Source organism: Ascidia mentula, chromosome 4 (assembly GCF_947561715.1).
Source record: "Ascidia mentula chromosome 4, kaAscMent1.1, whole genome shotgun sequence".
Classification (NCBI taxonomy): domain Eukaryota; kingdom Metazoa; phylum Chordata; class Ascidiacea; order Phlebobranchia; family Ascidiidae; genus Ascidia; species Ascidia mentula.
In genome coordinates this window covers 5,474,392-5,489,377 of record NC_138569.1, presented here as the reverse complement: position 1 = coordinate 5,489,377, position 14,986 = coordinate 5,474,392, and the positions used below count along the sequence as shown (strand labels likewise).

General features: G+C 37.8%; 1 protein-coding gene across 1 annotated transcript in view; it reads right to left on the bottom strand.

The window, feature by feature from the left end:
- Nucleotides 1-1,880, bottom strand: part of LOC145898855 (mitochondrial inner membrane protein OXA1L-like) — a 45,969-nt gene extending 44,089 nt beyond the window's left edge. Inside the window, exon 1 of the mRNA XM_082987492.1 lies at nucleotides 1,871-1,880. The gene's annotated coding sequence lies outside the window, so the exon portion shown is untranslated. The remainder of the gene's footprint in view (nucleotides 1-1,870) is intronic.
- Between the last annotated feature and the right edge of the window lie 13,106 nt (nucleotides 1,881-14,986).

Genomic DNA, 14,986 nt, shown 5'->3' with positions numbered 1-14,986 from the left:
TTTTCGTTTTTTTGCCTTTTCATTCGCGATAAAACTGTTTGGCGTTGAAGAAATGTTCAATTGATCTTGTAATATGAATTTATTGACGCAATTAAAGCAACAAAAAATCAATAAATAAAATCACAAAAAAATAAAATATTTCAGAATATGTGAGGAGAATACATGCCAATATATAAGTTGAACCTTTTTCTGGTGCCCTATGAGATGGTTTTGTAGTATTCTCAATTAAGAGCACTTGCAAGCAATCGGTAAATTGAACGTAAATTTAGTCCTTTTGCTAAAGACACCGTGATTGTAAGAAATTGGTGTGGTCCCCTTATTGCAAAGCACGGCACAAAACCGTTGGCTTTGTAAATGCTTGCACGTTACGATGAAGGACTTGGAGATGTTGCTTGTAGAAGATGAGTACTCCTGTAGTGTGTGAAACTGGCATCCAAGTGTCCTTAGAATCCTGGGCATAAACACAAGTGTTAAATTGCTGTTTAAAAACATTGCCAAGTGTTATAAGACGTATTAATTTATTGCAAAAAGGCTTTTCTGTTGTAGCAAATTTAAAAGGTAAATTAAATCATTTTGATTTTACGAAAAATTTAGACGCGGATGAACAATGAAGTAAAATAACATAGGTACCAATAAAACTACAAATGTTTTCGAGTCATGTACTCATGTAGAAAGTGGTCTTAAAACAAACAATAAAAACTGCGATAATAATACAAAATTACAGTTATTAAAAGTTCGGGATTAGTTTGCTTTACTCATATTGTAGAAAATACATAATAATATTATTATCGGATGGGATAAAAGGTTTGGGTCCATATGTCCGTGAATTATTACCTTGCCGATTCCTCTTCGATTACCCTCAGCTCCCGCACTGTCGTGTTGAAATCCAAATGTTTTGTTTGGACCAACATTAAACTTGCAAGGCAACTCGCCATCCACAAGTACTGGAAAATTATGAAAGAAAAATTTAACTAGAATAACATAAGGTACACAACTGTGTATTTCTAGTTTTCCGAACAACTTATTTCATCTATGCTAGCTTATCTAAACTTTAGGTTAAATTACTTTTGTTCCTTCCAGTAGGCCCAGTACAAACATCACTTCTCTAATACATTTGCCGCCACTTCTGCGACTTTTTTAGGATGTAGCATTTTAGGCAGTCAAGTTCTGTTAAAATGTACAAACATACCACAACATTCAGTCTCATCTTCAATTCGTGTTAGTTGAAAAGTAGATGTCAGAATTCAATGACCAACCGATCTTGGGCGATATTTTCTGATACTATCCGAACTCATTCACCCACCTTGATTTATATACTTTCCATCTACGATAACCGAAACTTGTTAAACTTTCACTGTCGTTGCTTCTGTGGAAAATTTGGAGTATTCCAGAAGAATTTACCCACGTCCACTTACGCATAATAATACGGAAGTCATAAAATATCATAGACGATGAAAGGCGCCTATAAACTTTATGGAGGTGGTGGGTGCGGTTTCTGCAGCTAACCTGTTTCCGTACGAGATAAACCCCAAAATGCGTTTATATTTCACCGCAACCGGCACAATGGACCAACCACAATCGTAAATGTATACGGTCTATCAGGATTATTGTCGCGCCTGTCTTCAGATAGGAAAGATATAAAATCTAAAATCCGCAGACGGAATGTTTGCAATTTCTTGAGCTTCTAATGATTTATTGTTTACGATTGTAAGGTACATATAAGTAAAATAATTTAACTGCGCGTTGCCATTGTTTTAAATTTCCAAACTCACTGTCAATGTGAGACTCCACCTAGAGCAGCACTGAATCCCCCAATGGATCTTGTTTGTTGAATAAATATCACAAAATGTTATACGACGAAAACTTTCACAGAACCTTATTGTGTCTCGTATCGTTTCCAAGAGAATGGAGAAAATTGTCATTGGACTTTGTGCTTTTACTATATTTCCCAGAGGCGTTTGTTACAGCTGTCCAATGACCTTTTGATATGCAACACCAGAAGTAAAATTATGACGACTGTTATGCCAATTTAATGAGAAATATATTTTAGAACTGCTTTCACTTCGAGAGTAATTTCTTCTTACTTATTGGTATAGTACAAACTTAAAATTGAAAAAGGACAGCAAATTTAATAAATATACCAAAGATTATAAGTTTCATCTTTGGCAACAGGAACATTATACCAAAGATGAAAGTTAACAAATAAAATGGTGTCGTCTTGTAGCGCCGTTTGCAGGTTCGGGGCATTTGCGAAGCACAAATATCTGTAGGCGGAAAACATAAATAGGCCTACGCACGACTTACCCACCAGCATGCAATAAAATAAAAGATCTCTGTGTTCAAACCAGTTTAAATGCCATACAAGTGCTGCTGTTTATTTTGTCCCAACAACATAAATTTCTGATGTTTGTGTGAGGTTTACGAGGCCTTCTCACGGTTATTCACCTAAAACGATAACGATACCCGCTTTCTGTTACTTTAGCCTTAATTTATTATCAGCTTTGCAATGCGCCGAAAGCATACACCACCATGCCTAGTGTTTGTTCACCACTTTCGGTGATCGTAAAATAATAATATAAAAGTCGAAGCGAGCACACATTCGCACATAGGAGACATCGGTCCAGATAGCTTGGTACACGACTACAATCCACTATTTTACAACTAGAACGGTGACAAGATGAAGCTGAATATGACGGTATGTTTGTAATGGCTATAACCTGGCCTTGCTCCATAAATTTCACTTCTTGAGGAGTGAGCGAAGGGCAATTACCTTAAGTAATTAGGGATCTATGGTTACGTTGTAAAATTCACAACAATACGAAAAATACGACAAATATAAGTCACCAACTGTTGTGTCAGTCATCAAGAAAAGTATGTACCGCAACTATGTAACTCGGTGTAAGCTGATAAACGTTTGTTTCCATTATATTGCAGTGCTTGTTGCTTGCCACTTACTTCTTCTCTTGCTTCGCAAGGAACAAAATTTACACGTTTCGATCGAAACGCGTAAATTTTGACACAGCTGTGCAGGGAATGGGGAACAATTCGAAGAAGTAAGTAACCACCTAAAGGAGCAGATTGGTAACATGTAAATCTTGGTTGTCGGCTCCATAGACAATTCTCTAATCAGGGGCTTCCCAAATTGTGGGTCGTGATCAAACAAGAGGTCACGCGACGAACTTTATATGCCGCAAAGGGTTCACTATTGACACACAAAATATACAGGAACAATATAATATCACAAACTACGCCTACACACACGTATACTGGGTCATTATATACGCCTGCAAAGTTTTTAGTCGTTTTAGTAAAACTACTGTTTAATAAATATATATATCAATTAGATAAATGTCAAACAATGAAGGTTTGGGAAAGCCTTATTTGAATCATTGCTTTTTTTCAACGTGGTTTTTACATCAAAATAGAAATGTTTGTCTGTATCGTGGTAAATTTGTTTCCTAATTCCGGAAACACCTTCTTTTTATGGATTTCAGAATCCTGAACCGCTTCAGGTGCCGTTTTCGGGCCCTGGTTCTACCAGTTAACAGCAAACCTCCAACATCGTCAGTTGACAGCAAACCTCCAACAAACCTCATCGTCACGTGCAAAAAACTAAACAACAAACGCTTTTCCGCTGTGCTGTGCAACGAGAGGGTGTGCAAAATAGGACAGGACTCTTGCAGGCAACCGGAATTTCACAAATTTTCCGCTGAATATAAGAATCATAATGTTGACATTGATCTACCAATATCTTGTGGGTGCAAGATGAATTGAATATACGAGTATTTGTTTGTGTTTGCGATAAATTCAAATGTTTCTTTGGTATTTGCTTTAGTTTACTTCTTGTCATAATAGTAGTTGTTCTTTTTGTGTTCGATGTTTGTTGATTTTTTCGTTTAGTTGTTGAAATAAATCGATTTCTATCAAACGGTTTTAGGCTGCATATTTAGAATCAACAAGAAAAAATATATCAAAGAGTTGTCGTTTTTATTTAAATCTATGAAGGTGGTATCTCTTTTGAATCGCTGTGTAGAGGGTTTATTGGAAACAACAAACGCACACACACACGATAGCTATATCAGAATTGCCTATGTTTCCCGTAATTATTTCACTATTGAGTCAACTTGAACGACCCCGTGCAACGCAGATGTAGCCTACGCATGTTACAAGAATAAAACAACAAACACATATCAAAGATAGAGTTGTTTTCCCTGAAGAGATAGTTCCACATCATATTTGTTGTTTCGTCGTCATGCTGTGCGATACTGCCCAAATTGTGTCCACTTATATTAAACCACACCAAATTTTCACTGCCACGTAGTTTCCCAGAGTTATTTCACGTTCAAAACAATGGCAGTGAATCATTCCACGCCTAGATATTTTACTTTCAGTGATGCCCAACCTTTGTGTTTTATCCAAGCGTTAAAATGAATTAGAAAAAATGCCAAAGAGTAAGAAAGGCTGGAATTTGTTGGAATACGTCCAGATTTCACAGTAGCAACAATCGTAAGTATTTAATATTTGTTTCGGTTTTCGTAGACAAAAAGCATATAAATCAAGGTTGGTGAATGAGTTCGGATATTAACAGAAAATATCGCCCAACACCGGTTGGTCATCGAATTCAGACAAATACTTTTCAACTAACACGAATTGAAGATAGGACAGAATATTAAAGTATGTTTTTGTATCATTTGAACTTTTTTGTTTAAATAATGACATTCAGGAAAAGTCACCAGACCAACACGAAAAGTTTGAAAAGAAATTTGACAAGTTTAGAGATAAAATAAATTATTGAAAAAAGAGGAAATTTGCAGTTATAGGTTTGATAAAAAAATGTGTTTCGTTTTAGGACAGGTGCCATCTTGGCTTTTCTCAATAATACACCACGGCATTTACCACTCGTAAGAACGTCTACATGAGGGGGGTCACCTCATGGTGCTTCCTAAAACGTGACTAACACACAAAACCAAACGATCCGCACCACCCATTACCTACAACACATTGCAAAAATACAATGGAACCTGGCAGGAAATCATTAAAGGTCAACTCCGTATGCTGCACTTTCCATTGCCGCAACCACACGAGTCGTAAAACGGTTTTTCTGTTTGCACGAAATCGATTGAAAGTTAAAACACCTGGAACATAAACTTTTCCGCTGTGCAAGCGAAACGCCCATCAACAAAGTCAATTGTGTTAACACAGGAAACTTGCGAGAGTTACCGAAACCATCTTGTTTCCACTCCAATTTTGATCGCTTAAACCTCAACTGGTCGATTTGGTTGAATATAAAGTGTTTAGATTTGTAAATCTTTTTACGGCAAATTAATCATGTTTTTGGTGACGATGGTTTGGTCAATCAACGACACCCAGGTTTCAATTTGAATGATGGAACTGAAAGGGAAATAAATAGTTAATGGTTAACGATTTACCATAGGGAGTTCCCCTGAAATGTGACTCACAAGGACATTTCTGTTTGTTTTGACATTCTCACTGCATTTTCCAAAAGATGATGTCATTTATTCAGATCAGGGAATTTCAAGCAAACAGTATTGGCGCCAGTATCAGTGAAATTTTTTTTGTTCGTATTTCATCAACGGTTTATCTACTGGGTTTGTCTACTGAAGCAAACAGGGTTTCCCCAGTGATGAGGAAATCACCTTCACATGGGCGCCTGACGTAATAGGTTTCATTTATTTTTGTGTTGAGTATGTCATTTTCTTTCTCATGTTTATTGTTTATACGCAATGTCTTTTATCGTGCAAAATACAAAAAAATCGATTTGATTTGATTTATAGCTGGTCCTTACATAATCTCAGCTCCCAAGTTTCACCGTATTTTGACAACTAAAGGGTCAGTATGCAGGGATTGAAGAAATGTACAGTCACATGTAAATGCAAAACTCTTCTAATCGGCACTGTCGTAAAATAAACTGTCAGCCCTCATTCCCACGCACCTCGGTATATGTCGCATGGTAAAGTTTTACGACTGTTTGTTACGGGCTTAATTATCATGGGATTACAAAATAAAAACTCCACGGGTCGAGCAGCATTGTCACATTTCCCGGACACAAGTATTTGATCAACTTTACTGTAGTTACCTGGAGCTCTCAGTAAAATCTCGACAAGATGCAGATAAAACTGACAGTAAGTGCATTGTAATACTTGTAATCCAACATAGAAACCCTGATGTCAAATGGATTAGCGATGATTCCTTATTGCTATTCGTATTAGAATATTATAACTTTTATTTTTCGCTGCAAGGAATTTATGACTTTTTTACCGGTATATGTTACATCACAGTACGTTGTTTTTCTTTTCGGCATTGTGCTTTGCGCCGCACAAGAAAGACCAGTTAATTTCAATAAAGCTGTCCAAGGCTTGGAGGGGAACCCGTACAGGTGAAAACCTTATAGTTTTTGGTAGTAAATAAATATTTATATCACTTCTCTCATTAGTTCTTTTTGTTCTTGTGTACAGCTTTAAGATATGAAGATTTTTGAACGTTAAGTTTCAACGTATCCTAGTTGAGGTTAAATGTACAAAATCTAACCCGCCGCCGTTTTTATTTTCCCTTAAGAATCCTCCGAAGTTTTTCCTGCGACTTTACTACGAATGGAGATTGGAAACGGAGGCACGACGTCGTGTGGCAATACATGACCGTTACCTGTTCAAACCTTCACGACCCCCGATTTTCCGCTATTTTGTGCAAACCGAACAGTTGCAATAACCTTAGGTTAGGATGCAGGAACGTCACAAGTCAGTTTAAAGCTGTTCCAATCTTCCATACTTTTTCGACAACGAGTCAACGTGGTGAGAATGTTGACATCAAGCTTCCCATAGCTTGCGAATGCAGGCACCCATCTCAGTAGAAAACATTCCCGTGTCTTAGGAATGGAAGTGAAAGTGTTGATTGTTTTGTACATCATGCGTATTTTTATGTATCTTATTTCTAAAGACATACTGCTTGATTTGTTTTGTTTGTATCAAATATAACGGTGATATTTACGAAACCACGCTCAATTTTTCATATTTATTTTTATTTTTGATTTGTGTGTCGCAAAATCGATTTATGCGCCTGTGTTGTTTTTAGTGAGAAAATGCGTTTTTGTTTTCGATTTTTGAAAAATAAAAAGTTCATGGTAAAAAAACTTTCATTTCGGTCAGAAAAAGTGGGATACGTAGCCTGGCAAAATGGGTGGGACAAGATCGACAACGTGTTCGGTGCAGATATAAACCGCGAAAACATACATGTGGTGGCAACTCCGCATAGGAAAGGGCCCTTTTTTCGTTAATCGTAGCAAATTTCCCAGGAGGAATACAGACTGTTGCATCATCATTCCCATATAAAAACCCACTGTTTACTGTTTCTGAAACAAAACGCAGGTATCAGGAAATCACTCGAAACCGCTCAATTTATGGCGCTACGAATCATAGCGGTATAGAGAACGGTAGTTGCGCAATCTTACTTGTTTCGGTGGTAAATCATCTTCATGTAGTTTGTATTGCTGCGAATCTGCGAGTTAAACGGTTTCACTTCGGATACAGAAAAGTAACCTATCCATACAGCAGAAATCCCCCACACTGGCACTCAACCGTATTTGTACCGAGACTCATAAAAAACATTTTAAATAAATCAGTGGCCACTGCAGGTTGAATACTACTTCCCTTCCGTAATAACCCATTGTTTTACGATAAGACATTGATGAGAAAACTGACTTCATTGATGAACTTCTTCGGTCGTTAGTTACCCTATTGTATGTAATATAGTGGATGTTAGGTTGTAGGTGCAATTCGAGAATCGCCAGTTGCACTGACTTGCCAGACGCTACAAGGCAATAAACTCGTTTTGTTCAATGGTAAGGGTAATAGTTGCACCTTTAAACTTCGTTTAAACTTTCCGGCAACTGGGAAAATACACAAGCGGAAAAATGAACTCGCATCGGAAATCTATTAAACCACCTGGAATGATTATGTCGAAAGCGCAACACTCACAACCAACGCAAGCAACTGTAAACCGAAATCACGAAACCCTCCCCGCGTCGGCTGTAACCTTGACCAGAAACAGGCGCCGTTTTGCATAGCCAAGCAAGTCCATTGTGTAGAGTGGTATCACCAATTATACCACCAGCCCACGTAGGTAATTGGCCGCGTGTACTTTCCTTCCAATATTTGCTTGATTTCGTCAAGCTTGCATCAGACGAAGTGCTACTTGGATTTCCCGCGTCGAGTATATATATATAGGCAGGAATCGATAGCGTGTCTGCATTCGGTACAAGCTTTCGTTTGATGAAATCATTGGGAATTTCAACTTATTCGTGCTAAGTTTTACACAGTTTAGAAATGAAAGTAAGTCTTGTGAAGTGAACTAAAGTTAATTAAATTTGTTTTTACTGAATGTATGCTGACCAGTTGTTGCCCATACTTCCAGACATGTTGTATATAACAGGAAAACTTCTGGCACTATATAATTTATATTTCAAGCTGTAATGCCAAATGCGACCTTGCCATAAGCAAAGAGCATGTTGTGTTGAAGGGGTTAAGAGAACTGTGAACAAAACATTTAAGTTAACTTCTCCGTCTTCAGGTCGCGGCCTTTCTTCCGATTGTTTTGGCAGGAATACTCGCACCAAGTCAATCTCATCAAAGCAGGTAGATAATCATTTGTGATGAGGTTATTATTGCTTGGTTTGTTCCCAGAGTAACACGTGATAAAAATGTTGAGGTACAATGTTTATTTTGAAGGAAGGTTTTGTTTGTTGGCGGTCTTCACTATTAAAACTAACTTTAAGCTGACAGAGGTCGTTGACCATAGCAATAAAGAATAGAAACTTACATAGTAGTAATGATACAAGTCACACCTTACTACATGGTTTATCCGCAGTACATTGGATAAGTTCTGCAACATTTCTTCCAACGGGGATATGAAAAATCACGGTCTCACCTCGTCGGCAAAGGTAATATGGTCTTGTAAGAACCTGATTCCTCGTCGGTTTACGGGGGTTATCTGCAGTGAGAGGTGCAACATCCCAAATGACTGCGATCCCAACGCAGTGAAAAGAGAGCGACTTCAACGCAAATACGGCGTAAAACCGTTTACGCATCTTTTCAATGCGGTAGAAAGGGACACTGAAGAAAAAGTGACTCTGGAGATTCCAGTCGCTTGTAATTGTTACAAGAAGGGACGAAAAGATAGAAACTAGTGGAGTGACTTCGATTATTTATTGTTTTGCATCAGTTGATTTGATTAATAACTGTTTATTTAAAGTTTCTTTTTGTGTTTTGTGAGTTGTTTTGTATGTCACGCTCAAAATATATTTGTTAATGTTAAAATGTTAAATTGTAAATAACGCAGTAATATTACATGCAATGGCATGATAGGCAAGGTCACCCCACTGCGCAGGTTCTTGCTGGGCGATCACAGCTAACGTATCGCGATTCCACCAGTTTGTGTTTCATTGACCTCAATTAACTGTCACTGCAATGATATTTTTAACGTTGTATTTTCCCTTTGATGGATATTATGTCTGTTTAAACTTGGTACATATCATTTAAATATATTGTCGTGAGAGTTGATCTGTGTGAAGCGTAAAGTTCCTCTTAATTACAAAAAATCTACATAAAGTCAGTCACTTTACTGCTAAAGGAAAACAAACTTACAAATGTTAAGCAGTGTTAAGCAGTAAAGCAATAACAATTTAGCTGCAAAATGTTTTTAAATGTTGTAATAACGGGTATTTCCTTAACCCCATACACCAACACAGGTCCTTTTTACCCTTGACTGGGTTCCGACTTGCAACTTCAAAACAATTTTCCCGAGGTTTACTTTATGTTGCAATAACGCGATACTTTCGGGTTAATTTCCCGTTTTTGGTACGGCGTTGACGGCGACTGTGAACTATCTATGGCCTAAAAATGTTTTACTTTATACAGCTGCATTTCCTTTGTCCATGGAGCTGTAAGTAACCTTCAATCTTTGAAAATAGTTTAGTTTAAGATATCTCAATTAACTGTCTTAATCTTTGCAGTTAAATCCAAGAAACTGAATTATGGATGCAATAGAAATCATACCCGAAGTAAACCGACACCTTAAATACAATCGCACGATTCGAATATTTGGTCACTAAGGAATTTTTTGAATTCATTTCATGGCAGGGACCTACGTGCAATCGATTGTCACGTAAGATTTAAACGCTATGGTATCATATGGTTGCCTAATGTCGTTTGTCAGTCGTGGCGCAGCGAACTTGCATGCAAATTAAACACGTCGTTGCCTTTATGTACACAAGACGAGCCTAGCGATGTACCAGTCGCTTTTGGGTCTGTTTAATCGTTGCTGGAACACGAGTTCAAAACATCGCTTGCGTTGATCAGCCCCATAATGAAATCTTTATTTGTCCATGTGCACAGAAGGTGAAATATGCAGTGGAGCAAGGAGTGGTCATATTTGCATTAGGTTTATTGACAAGTTAAACCCATTTTCAAATGCAACTAGTTCAGCATAACCGAGCCGCTGAGACTGACATTATTGTTTCGGCCTCCCAGGTATCAGCATGGCAGCTTGTGAGCAACCAAAGTTTGGCTGACGAAGACAATATCACGTGCTTGTTTAACCAAGCTAAATGAATCAGGGTTTTCGGTCGCAAGAAACTATATGCAGCGACAACGCACGACGATTTGTCATCTTTCCTATTCAATATCATGACAGGTATCGTTTTCATTTTAGGTGAACAACCGACAAAACCCCCTTTATTGTGCATTCGTAAACGACAAACATCGTTTATTCAATCACGGACAAAGCAAAGAGCAACCATTTACTGTAGCTATAAACTGGTGTGAACATAGGGATCTTTCGTTTTATTACATGCTGGGCAAGTCATGTGTATTTATATTCCCGCCTACGGATGTTGGTGCTTTGCAAATCCCCCGAACGTGCACACGGCAATAAAACTATTCACTGTTACACAATAGGCTACTATTTGTTCACTTCCATATTTGGTGGTTGTTGTTTCCTGCCTTTAAAATGAAAACACAAACTTGAGAAAAACTATTTATTCAACTCTAAAAACAGAAGCGTTTCGATGAAGATTAAGCTGCAGGTTTAACCATTTTCATTATTCAGGGAACGTCGTCGCCATGCTCTTTATTTTAAGTTTGTAAGGTTCTAACCTCAACTAAGCAATCAAAAACAAAAAACACAACGTTTAGGTATTTAGGGCTATGTAGCCTAAGTAAAGGCCTTGCAATTCCACCCCGCACCCATCAGAAAACAAACTGCGACATTAAAGTCCTGTGAAAGTTCAAGGGTTCCGTCTGGCTTTCTGTTGTATTGATTTAACAAATGTCGCGGGAACGATTTTATAATTTAAAAAAGAGGGGCTTTCCCTCTTTAAAAATTATTTATTAACCTTTACTGAAACTATATTCACACAAAAGGAATTGCATGAAATCGGTCCCGCGCCTAGAAATGAGCCCCGTACTTGAAAACGGAGGCCTGCGCTTATTAAAATTATTAATTGAGGCCAAACGACAGATCACAGGAAAGAGTTATATTTCCGGTCAAAGCGTTATGACAAATGGTTCTGAGTCATCCAAAAGCGAACTTCCAACTTCAACACGTGTTGTGACCCCGCGGTAAATGCAGAAAACTACCCTTTTAGCGGAAGAAGCAGAACCCCCGCCGCTATATATACAACGTTCGGTTGAGTGATTCCCCTTGTACGTATGTTTGGCTACGGTTTGTGGCTGAAATGATCAACGACGGTCGCTGCGAGTACATCAAATACTATTGAATACCTTATTTTGTGTAAACTTCCAACTTGGTTATACAGAAAGTTTTCTTTCATATTTACCTTTGTTCGTTGGCCTGATAAGTGTAGTCGTGATATTCTATCAAATACTGGTTATGTAGCATAATGTAGTTGTGTTATATGGCGCCGTGTCTGATACAACAGGACTAAATTTGGTGCGGAAAGTAACCTAACCTTCCTAGTGAAAGCTTTAATAATCAGTGGGATGACGATTCTAAATATTTCATGCCTTTTGGATTAGGGTCATTTGCAGTAATTTTCCATCAAGAAGATTTTTCTGGGTCATAATCTACGTTGTTTGCAAAGTGACCAGACTTGTTTGCTCACATCCGTTTTGCTCGCACGCTCAAAAACCCGCACGATAATTTCCCCAGTTTGAATTGGTCCTTACATGATTGCCCTGCTCAGTCAGGTGTTGAAAATTATTCGTTTTGCCCAGTTTGTTTTGCAGGAAATGCAAATATTGCTGCTTTTAGTTACTTTCAGTCAATGCGACCATGGTAAACATAACGGACTGATAGACGTGGGCCGAATTTTATTAAAAAGATTCGAACGAAACGAACTGATTGTCGATTTGGACTTGCAGCTGATGGTAGCGGTTTTTTAAATAAGTCTCCTTTTCTGTGCCATCTATACGAACGTGTACATATACGAGCGTTGATGTCTGTATTGTGGTTTTTCTATCAACAATCAATTTCTGTGTACTTTTCGTTTTAACTTTTTTAAGAAATTATTAAAATAATAAAACAAACGAAAAACACCGAGCAAACACGTGCACTAAATAAATAAACTACTTTTGGTCGTAATAATCGATAGTACAGATTGTTTCGCTATGTAGGGAATTAATAAATATAGGTACGTAATATAGACAAGTACTTGAGAGTCCGTGCTCAAATTAATCTAAAGTTTTTTAAACTACGGAAATTTTGCGAGAAAGCGATAGGAAGAAATGCAATATATCAACAAAAAACACCAAGCATATAAATATGGTCAAATAAACCGATGTTTAAACAGCAAAAAGCATCAAAACCAAGCAGTAAAACTAAGGAAGAGTTAAATTCCACCACAAAAATTTACAGTTAAACACAAATACAAAATATGAAATTGGACACACCTTGCTATAACAAACACTCGCAAATGTATAACTTCTTAAATAATCAACGTACATTTACATTAACATCTCCTGTTACTTGTTTGCCAGCCACCTTCTTTCTTCATTCTTCGGCGAAACTGATGCCTTGTTTCACACATGCAAGCTATTGGATAGGTCACATTGTCAGTGGAGTTTACCAACCTCCTGGTTGTGAGATACGGGTAAGAGAAGTACGTCGCGCTTCCACATTTCTTGTTTCTCATTTTGCACCTCCCGGAACACATGACAGTGTAAAAGTTTTTGTTGGGGTTCTTGCAGTGCATCCGTAGGTTGGTCCACTGCAGTATTCCCCTTCTGTCATCGTCCAGTTTCTCGAACGTGCACCCGAGTTGTTTTAAGTTTCTGGCAAATTGTTTGTTTAATTTTGTATTACTGACATGTTCTTGTTTAGGGTAAAAATGTAATTTCAAACTAAATGACAGAAACTATGCTATGACAAAACATTTACAAATTTTGAAACAAATACGGCGCTTTTAAGTTTGTTTTGCTCAAGGACATATATTTGTATTAGAAATTGTCGACATTTAACTACCAGCCATTCATTACAAAACTATAATTTGTCGTTGTTTGTATGGGCAGAACAGACATCATCACTTACTCAATGTCATGCTGTTTCATTCCGCAAGTTGCCTGTTGTAAAGTTACACCCTCCAATGCTCTGACAAGATGCGATGCCAATATAATTGCGATCTGTGCATTGTAAATTAACTCAAATTATTGAAAACGTCTTCAGATGGAAGATTTTTCAGCAAAATATTTTACAAAAAATGACTATTTATTACCATGTAACATAGAATCACTAAAACACTTTGATTGGACGAAAGTATTAAATTATCTTGGATGACAGCAATAAACCCCTCAGAACTTACTCCGGTGTAAATGTTCATCTTCATCGGGAAAGGGAGTAATGTTCTTCAGGTAACGGCGTCGTTCTTCGCATATCTTCGTAATGCTTCCACAGGCCATAGCAGGCTAGTTTTTTATATCGCCGAGTGTTTCGGATGACAGTGCGCAATCGCCAACGCCCTTTCGTCACGGGACTTCACCTTGCGAATTCACCTAATGCGTTGCAATAAGCGTCCGACTTACATACACTACACCACATGTAGGCTCTACCAAGGAACGATTTATTGCCTCAACCCCCTAAAAAGGTTACGTCTCGAAACATGTCCTACATTACAATGTAAAAAAGAATCCAACGATGCTTTAATTCTGAAATGATCTGGTTCTTTCCTTTACAGACACTGAATAACTCACCTTTTCCTGCTGAGTTGCGGTGTCTTGGAATTTGCCCATTGTCTTTCCAGGCTGCGACCGATGACGTCATGGTTTAGTAGTGCGACTCTAGATTACAAAAAACAATGCGTCTAATGTCGCAACTTGAAAATTTACATATGCCACGTGTAGATTATTTATACATTACACCTTAATTCCTTGCATAGTATTGCTGGTTAATGACGTACGGTCCACGTTTAGAACGGTTTGTTTGTTGTTGATCAGTTTCGACCCAAGTCACTGATCAACGAATACAATTGTAATTCAAATTTCACGCAGATACGATGTTTTTGGCAACATCTTGGGCATCTGTAATATTTCGACACCCACAAACACACATGCCACGCACGGTTTGCTAGTGTGTACATCAAAGTTAAGGTGCAGCAGGTCATTTGCATGCAAGTTTGCTGCGCACTTTTGGCCGTTACCATGTTAGGTCGAATTTTATAAGACAAAGAAATGATAGAAAACTATCTACGTGACCAAATGCCCGAAGTTGCGAAGGTATCAAAGGTGATAATTGACTTCAGTAGTGGTTGCTTTGGCAAGCAAAGAATAGTTTCGTGCACCAGAAAGTGGCTGAAATTGATTGCTATGTCAATAACACTGCATACTCACTGTGTCAAAATCCTTCGGTTGCGATTTATCGATGGATTAAGGATTGGGGGATTTTCCATTTTCTTAACATTTTCCTGTAACATTTTTCCTCTAATTGATTTCGTCATAAGTTGTGAGGTATAATTGTGTATCGA